The sequence below is a fragment of the Colobus angolensis genome, unplaced genomic scaffold (assembly GCF_000951035.1).
Source record: "Colobus angolensis palliatus isolate OR3802 unplaced genomic scaffold, Cang.pa_1.0 Scaffold48, whole genome shotgun sequence".
NCBI classification, from domain to species: Eukaryota; Metazoa; Chordata; class Mammalia; order Primates; family Cercopithecidae; genus Colobus; species Colobus angolensis.
This window is the reverse complement of record NW_012118265.1, coordinates 8,922,711-8,930,555: the sequence shown is the minus strand read 5'-3', so window position 1 is coordinate 8,930,555 and position 7,845 is coordinate 8,922,711. Positions and strand designations below refer to the sequence as shown.

Sequence of the window (7,845 nt, the reverse complement as noted above, 5' to 3'; positions counted from 1 at the left end):
AAATGTCTCCAGACATTTCAAATATCCCCTTTGGGGCAAAACCGCCACTATTTGAGGACCACTAGCCTAACTTATACAGTAATATTTACTATTTTTAAAAGTTTTATACCAGAGAGTCTCCTACTTTTTTACATAACGAGTTTCTGAAAAATCTGTTTGAAAGTCAAATGTCTGAAAGTTGAACAAGACATTTACATGTTATAAGGAGATTTGTAATACAAGCAAACCAGAAAGATTAAATTATGTAGTTACCATTGCATTCAGTAGCACATTTTGAAGATGCTGTTGTAGCAATTTTTACAAGTTTTAAAGCTTTATATCCTCCAAAGTCAAACTTACACTTGAATTAGCTTAAGTACAGTGAACCCTAGATGGAAGCTGAAGAGTTAGCATGTAAAGCACATAGAATGACTTTCATCTGTGTAACAATTTTATAAGATCTGTGCTTTTTTTTTACTACAATAAGGTGCACTGCAGTTTTCCATCTCTCACTTATCTTTTATGAAATAGGAAAAATCCTTGAAACAATTTTATAAACACTTCTGTATAGACAAAGATGGCAAGAGAGCCACAAAGGAACTGGTGGCATTTAGAAGGCTCTATTATGAGAATTGTATGAAATATGCTTGTCTGATGATGTACAAATGTCTGATTTTACTTTGGCATTTCTGGGTCTTAACCCACTTTCCCTGTGCCTACTTTCTCTCCTGCTCCACTTCTTCCTGCTTTTCCATCTCAACCTGTGGACTCGGCAGTGTGGTGTTTGGACTATTTGTCTGGCTTCAACGCTAGTACCCTCAGGTCTCTGCACCTGGCGTCTGATCTTTCATGCCAGTCACCCCAGAGGTTTAAGGTACTTTGCACTCACTCTGTGCCCCAGGTGACCACTGGCCTGGGTAGCCCCTGCTTGCTGGGAAGAAACATTACAGAGTTGGATGCTTGGTAATACAAACATAAAGAAGGCAGTATCCTTGTTTTTTTAGGAGCTTTAATCCAGTGGTAAAGAGGCAAATGCAGACACAGATAATACAATAATCCCATCAAAGGAATGAGACACTGGTGTGACTATAAGTTCAAAGTAGAAACACTGTGGTTGGAGTGTATTAAATCCAAGTGCATTCCAGAGGAGACTGGTCGAGGGAACATGCTGATTTGAGCCAGAGGTTCATATCTGATGGAGGATCCTCCTTTAAAATTCACCTGTGGGCCCTTCTACATGGCGGTTAGTGCTGAGAGTGCTGAGTGTGTGCTCCGGGCTTGGAACACACATTTATTATTAAACAATAAAAAATAAAAATCTAAAAAAGTCGTTTAACAACATCCCCCACCCCCCGCCATTTTACAAAAAAATCGCCTCTCCCCGTCAGGAGACTTTTTTTTTTCTTCCTCTTTTATAAAATAACCCGGTGAAGCAGCCGAGACCGACCCCCCACCGCCTGCAGCCCAGCAGCAGGTCCAAGAAGGAACCAAGAGACCAAGGCCTTGCCGCTGCCCGGACCCGACACCGCCACCCTCACTCCCAGCCGGCAGCCGTCCTGCAGCCACTGAGTAGTTTTCGAGTCCGGCTGATTTTTGTCCCTCTGCGCTCGCCCCCACTCCCTCCCACCGGGTCTGGCCCTGACCCCAGACCCAGGCACTCGCTCTCCTCCTGTCACGGAAAGGTCGTGGCCTGTGACCCTGCGGACAGCTGTGCGGAGATGAACCCCAGCGCCCCCAGCTACACCATGGCCTCACTCTACCTGGGAGGCCTCCACCCGGACGTGACTGAGGCCATGCTCTAGGTTCAGCATAGCCAGGCCTATCCTCTCCATCCGGGTCTGTAGGGACCTGACCACCCGCGGCTGCTTGGGCTATGCCTATGTGAACTTCCAGCAGCCGGGGGACGCGGAGTGTGCTTTGTAAATTTTGATTTTATAAAGGGCAAGCCAGTACGCATCATGTGGTCTCAGCGTGAACCGTCACTTCGCAAAAGTGGAATAGGCAATATATTCATTAAAAATCTGGACAAATCCATTGACAATAAAGCACTGTATGATACAGTTTCTGCTTTTGGTAACATCGTTTCATGTAAAGTGATTTGTGATGAAAATGGTTCCAAGGACCATGGATTTGTATGCTTTGAGATGCAGGAAGCATCTGAAAGAGCTATTGAAAAAATGAATGGGATGCTCCTAATGGTCGCAAAGTATTTGTTGGACAATTTAAGTCTCGTAAAAAATGAGAAACTGAACTTGGAGCTAGGGCAAAAGAGTTCACCAATGTTTACATCAAGAATTTTGGAGAAGACATTGATGATGAGCGCCTTAGGAATCTGTTTGGCAAGTTTGGGCCTGCCTTAAGTGTGAAAATAATGATTGATGAAAGTGGAAAATCCGCAGGATTTGGATTTGTAAGCTTTGAAAGGCATGACGATGCACAGAAAGCTGTGAATGAGATTAATGGAAATGGAGCTCAATGGAAAACAAATTTACGTTGATCGAGTTCAGAAAAATGTGGAACAGCAGACGGAACTTAAGCGCAAATTTGAACTGATGAAGCAAGATAGGATCACCAGATACTAGAGTGTTAATCTTTATGTGAAAAATCTTGATGATGAACATCTCCAGAAAAGTTTTCTCTATTTGGTACAATCACTAGTGCAAAGGTTATGATGGAGGGTGGTCGCAGCACGGGTTTGGTTTTGTATGTTTCTCCTCCCCAGAAGAAGCCACTAAAGCAGTTACAGAAATGAATGGTAGAATTGTGGCCACAAAGCCATTGTATGTAGCTTCAGCTCAGTGCAAAGGAGAGTGCCAGACTCACCTCACTAACCAGTATAGGCAAAGAATGCCAAGTGTATGAACTGTGCCCAACCCTGTAATCACCAGCACCTCCTTCAGGTTACTTCATGGCAGCTATCTCACAGTTTCAGAACTTTGCTGCATACCATCCTCCTAGCCAAATTGCTCAACTAAGACCAAGTCCTCACTGGGCTGCTCAGGGTGCCAGACGTCATCCATTCCAAAATATGCCCGGTGCTACCTGCCCAGCTGCTCCTAGACCACCATTTAGTACTATGAGACCAGCTTCTTCACAGGTTCCACGAGTCATGTCAACACAGTGTGTTGCTAACACATCAACACAAACAATGGGTCCACGTCCTGCAGCTGCAGCTGCTGCAGTTACTCCTGCTGTCTGCACCTTTACACAGTTATAAATATGCTGCGGGAGTTCGCAATCCTCAGCAACATCTTAATGCACAGCCACAAGTTACAATGCAACAGCCTGCTGTTCATGTACAATGTCAGGAACCTTTGACTGCTTCCATGTTGGCTTCTGCCCCTCCTCAAGAGGAAAAGCAAATGTTGGGTGAATGGCTGTTTCCTTTTATTCAAGCCACGCACCCTACTCTTGCTGGTAAAATCACTGGCATGTTGTTGGAGACTGATAATTCAGAACTTCTTCATAGGCTCGAGTCTCCAGAGTCACTCCGTTGTAAGGTTGATGAAGCTGTAGCTGTACTACAAGCCCATCAAGCTAAAGAGGCATATCAGAGAGCAGTTAACAGTGCCACTGGTGTTCCAACTGTTTAAAATTGATCAGGGACCACGGAAAGAAACTTGTGCTTCACTGAAGAAAAATATCTAAACATCGAAAAACTTAAATATTACGGAAAAAAATTACAAAATATAAAATAAATAAAAAAGAAAGGGAAACTTTGAACCTTATGTACTGAGAAAATGCCAGGTCTAGCAAATGTAATGTTAGTCCTAGATTACTTACTGATTTAAAAACAAAACAAAAATCCCCACAAAAATAGTAAAATATTTAAAAAAATTGATGTTTTATAGACCCTGGGAAACAGAATTTTCAGCAAGTACAAAAATTTAAAGCATTCCTCTCTTTAATTTTGTAATTCTTCACTGTGGAATGGCTCAAAATGTCAGTTCTGTTTTAAGTAACAGAATTGATAACTGAGCAAGGAAACGTAATTTGGATTACAAAATTCTTCCTCCAAAAAAACTCCTTAAACAGTGAAAAAAAAAAATTCACCTATGGGCATGGTCTCTCTTAATCATACCTACGACTATAGTACTAGAGAACATTGAAATTAAAATTCAGTCTGAACCTTTGAGAATGGTCAGTTTTGATGAATTGGTAGATTCAATAGCTCAGTCCTAGCTAAAATCATCTTCTGACATTGATAGACCAAAGACCCTTGGGCCAGACTACCTGTGTTAGAATTCCAAATCTTTCTTTTACCTCCATTGTGACTTTTGTCAGATAATTTAACCTCTTTTGCCTCAGTTTTCTTATCTGTAAAACTGGGTTAAGAAACCTTATGTGGTAGGACGTTGTGAGAATTAGATTGATGTATGTCATGTGCCTAAAACAACACCTGGCATCTAGTAAAGCTCTTGATTATTGTTGTCTCTTATTAATATTTGTTTGTGATGCAATACAGAATTAATTTATTCTTTCAAGTAATTCCCTTAGCATTGATGGTTTTATCCTTTATATAACTCACTTTCGTAATTGTGGTTCTTTTGTACAGTAACTCAGCCCCAATAAACACCTCCATCTTTTTGTTCTTCCATTAGTATGTTATTAGATTTCTGCTATTAGCATGATCTCTAGAAATGCCCATCACTCAGAAATCATTCTAGAGTTCTGAAGTGAGAAAAGCTTTAGATGACCTATCTTCTTTTCTTTTCTTTATAAAAATACATACTCTGCTATTATAGATCCCAGGCATTCATTTTATTTCTTTTGTATGCTACCTATTAAGTAAAACATTTTTTTTTTTTTTTTTTTTTAGTAAGGATACCTGCAGTTCATACAAAAACACTACTCATCCCTCGAATTTCTCTATTTACATGCTTTTCTCATAATTTTCTTGGACATGGGCAGTTTTGATTTTCCTCAGCACTTTGAGTGTGAGATATGGACAGCAAGTGCCCAAAACCTTATTACCTAGGTTAAAAGGCCTTGGGAGACATGAACAGACTTGTAGGCACCATACATCAGTCATACTGCAACTTTTACCATCTCACCGTGCAATAACCCCTTAACACTCAATACAATTGAAAAAGGATGTGGACAATATAAATATCATCTTTCTCTCCAGGCATAAAAATAACCACATTTAAAGAAAATATTTGAAAAAAAAGATGGGACTTAGGAATTAGGATTATGTATCCCAGAGACAAGATTACTATGGAAGGCTTCAAGTTTATGAGGGATTATTATGTAGAAAATAGGGACCAGCTATTCTCTATCTCTAAAGAATCCCAAAGAGATGGCTAAACCTCAGCATGAAGTAATAGGTTAAGTATGAAGAAGAATTTCTTGATGGTGAGAGTGAAATATTGAAAGTAAACTCTTCCAGGAAATACCTGGAAATCTGAAAGAACATTAAGAGCAGAATGATGATTTTCCTGGCGTATTCTCTGCATTTGAAATCTACAAAAGTCTTGTGCTTTTATGAAATGTGAAATAACATAACTACGTTTCTCACTATGCGTCTCAAACATGCTAAGGCATTGCCTATTTGTGGTACTGTGTGCCGTATCTATTTTCTATATATGGTATATAATTCATATTTTGTTTTCTTCCATGGTTCTAGTGATGCAGTTTGGGAAGAGCGTAGGCCTTGGAATCAATCATAACTTGGCAGGTATCCTAGCTCTACTATTTGGATTCAGAGATCTTGCTTCATCTCTCTGAGATTTGGTCTTCTATTATAATGGACAATAATTAAGGAATAAACTGGTCAGTGTATTTGTGTAGCAAATACAATTTTAGGGCATAGTAGTTAATACATATTAAAAATGTATTTAAAAACATATGCATATATACATGTGCCTACATTATATAAGAATACTTTATAAACAAAGCTCCAACACAGTGAACCATAATCACACCAAAAAGAAAAGCTCCAACATATAGGAAACAAAAGTCCCTGAACAGATTCATAAATGTATATCTTACATTAAAATATTTCTTCTGTAAAACATTTTACTGTGTAGTTTATTTTATTTTGAGACAGTCTTGCTTTGTCACCTAGGCTGGAGGTCAGTGATACAATCACGACTCCCTGCAGCCTCAACTTCCTGGGCTCAAACAATCCTCCCGCCTCAGTTTCTTGTGTAGCTTGGACCACTGTGGTCCAAGCTAATTTAAAAGGGTGCTGACGAGTTGATGGGTGCAGCACACCAACATGGCACAAGTATACATATGTAACAAACCTGCACGTTATGCACATGTACCCTAGAACTTAAAGTAAAATAAAAAAAAAATAATAATAAAAAAAAGAAATATTAAAAAAAAAAAAAAAGAATGTTTTGTAGGACGGGGTTTTACTATGTTGCCCACGTTGGTCTCAAACTCCTGGGCTCAAGCGATATGCCCCCATTAGCTGCTATTACAGGTATGAGCCACTGTGCTGGTGGAATCATCTTAAACAGCAAAATACCACCTGGAAATTTATTTTATTTATTTGTTTTTTTGAGATGGAGTTTTGCTCTTGTTGCCCAGGCTGGAGTGCAACAGCTCGATCTTGGCTCACTGCAACCTCTGCCTCCTGGGTTCAAGCGATTCTCCTGCCTCAATCTCCCAAGTAGCTGGGATTATAGGCTCCTGTCACCATGCCTGCCTGATTTTTCCGTATTTCTGGTAGAGATGGGGTTTTGCCATGTTGCCAGTCTGGTCTCGAACTCCTGGTCTCAGGTGATCTGCCCACCTCGGCCTCCCAAAGTGCTGGGATTACAGATGTGAGCCACTGTGCCTGGCACCACTTGGAAATTTAAAAATTCTCTTAAACAATTTCTTGATTAAAGAGAAAATCAAATTTTAAAGGTCAGAATATCTAGAAGATACCATTAATTAAAGTATTATGTGTTAGAACTCAAGCTAATGCTGTGTTCAGAGAAAAAATATATAACCCTAAATGTTTTCACAGATAAGCAAGAACAGATGAGAACAAATAAATTAAGTGTCACATTTTAAAAACTAGACAAAGAACAAGAAATTAAACCTAAGAAAAATTAAGGAAAAGAACAAATAAAAATAAAAGGAAACATTAATGAAATGTAAACAGAAAAAGCAAAAAACTAAGAAATACATTCAAGAGCTAGTTTTCAAAAATTAGTTAAAGCAGACAACCCACAGAGAGGGAGAAAATCTTCACAACTTATACAGCTGACAAAGGACTAATATCTACAAGGAACTCAAAGGAATCAGCAAGAAAAAACAAAAAAAAAACCAAACACCAAAAATCACACCAAAAAGTGGGCTAAAGACATGAATAGACAGTTCTGAAAAGAAGATATACAAATGGCCAAAAAACATATGGAAAAATGCTCAACATCACTAATAATCAGGGAAATGCAAGTCAAAACCACAATGTAATACCACCTCACTCCTGCAAGAATGGCCATAATCAAAAAATCAAAAAATAATAAGTGTTGGCATGGTTGTGGCGAAAACAGGACACTTAAGAAAATTATATATATATAATTTTGGTGTATATATATATGGTATATATACATGGTATATATATATGGTGTATATATATACGTGGTATGTGTGTGTGTATATATATCATGAAATACTACTCAGCCGTATAAAGGAATGAAATAATGGCATTTGCAGCAACCTGGATGTTATTAGAGACTATTATTATAAGTGAAATAACTCAGGAATGGAAAACCAAACATCATATGTTCTCACTCATATGTGGAAGCTAAGCTATGAGGACTCAAGAGCGTAAGAATGATACACTGGACTTTGGGGACTTGAGGGAAAAAGTGGGGATGGCAAGGGATAAAAGACTACACATTGGGTACAGTGTATGAAAAATTCGGA

The 7,845-nt window shown here is 39.0% G+C and overlaps 1 pseudogene; it reads left to right on the top strand.

The window, feature by feature from the left end:
• The first annotated feature begins 1,697 nt into the window (after positions 1-1,697).
• Positions 1,698-3,642, top strand: LOC105523941 (annotated as a pseudogene).
• The last annotated feature ends 4,203 nt before the right edge of the window (positions 3,643-7,845 follow it).